Here is a 1,532-nt window from a genome sequence, read left to right on the forward strand (position 1 = left end):
ACGATAATGTTTAACAAAACGCAAGATCCCTCTACCCGCACATTCAAAACATAGGAATACCAGACCCAGAAGACCCTACATTTAAATCTAGACCTTTCTACTTCAAAAATAACACCTAAATAACAAGCCAAAACTCCGGGAATTACCTCAAACAGGAAGAAAAATACATAAGTCTGGTACTTCCCATTAGGCCACAGGCCGTCACCCATAGCAATAGCAATAAATTGTCAGTACTCCTTCAACCTTCAAAACATCAAGACTTCAGAAATCAACACACTTTGCCGTCTATTGAAGGATAAGAGGAGAACAACCGACACCGAAGAAAAACGGTGTATCATCAACGGTGATACATAAATAATATAATAAGTAAATAAATATATTGTATTCATTTTATTTGGAATAAATTGCATTGAATAAATGTATATACCTATACCTGTACCAAAAGGCAAACAAATTATTAATGAATAATTTGAATTCATTAAAATATACTCTTTAAGAGCCTAACCCCATACAATCAACTTACACACAATAAACGATATTAAACGATATCTGTATTTACTATTTTTAAAAAAGTGGCCTGACAAAAAAAAATTGGCCTGCTTAAATATTGGCACCCCTATTATAAAACTCAAATGGCGCCCCTGCACTGGATATAGGTCACTCATTTGTTCATTAATAGAAAAGGAGACACATCATAATAATAATTATGCTAGTTGTTAATCAATATCGAATTACTATCTTATGTTAATTAAACTTTTATTTTGATCAAGTTTGATCCTTGCTTGGCTTTGAAAGATATCAGCAATATGACAAAAATAATTGAAAATACAACAAAATTTACGAGAACATAATAATATTATGTTGTTGTATGAGATTACATACAAAATCCTGTTAATTTTATTATTCGGCAGTAATTATGCTTATTCGTTGGTTTAGGCCATTACTTATGCACATCAAAGTTAATCAAAATAATACATTCCTACTTAAAATATATATTATTATCAATATTCAATACCAAACAGTGGCGAGGCAAGCTATTTTAACATAAGGAGCAAAGATTTTATTCTAACCGAAACCCAATATTTTATAAAAAAATTGCGTTAAATTAAATTATGTTTATTATTTATTTAACATTTATACATAGGTACAATGACAGTACATTTTAGTACAGAAAATTTTATCAAGTATAGGAATTGATAAAATAAACATATGATATACATTTCAAGAATCTATGGTTATTCGTTTTTGAATTTCAACAAAATAAGAAAATCACTACATGAAAAGTCGAGTGAATATCTAAATGTTGTAAAAATTTGAACTTCAAACGCTCATAAAAATTTAATTTGACTCTCTTATAGAAATATTTTTGCTGATAAAGGTAGATACCCTTATAAGGAATCTTGAATTAAATTTGAAAATCTTAGACTTAAAAAGAAAAATTTTTAGGAATTTTTATCTCAAAATAATTTACACATTGAGTTCTACGCTTTTTGTCAAAATCCGAACTTTAAAATACTTATGGGAAAAAAATT

The sequence above is a fragment of the Acyrthosiphon pisum genome, chromosome A1 (genome assembly GCF_005508785.2).
Source record: "Acyrthosiphon pisum isolate AL4f chromosome A1, pea_aphid_22Mar2018_4r6ur, whole genome shotgun sequence".
Lineage (NCBI taxonomy): Eukaryota > Metazoa > Arthropoda > Insecta > Hemiptera > Aphididae > Acyrthosiphon > Acyrthosiphon pisum.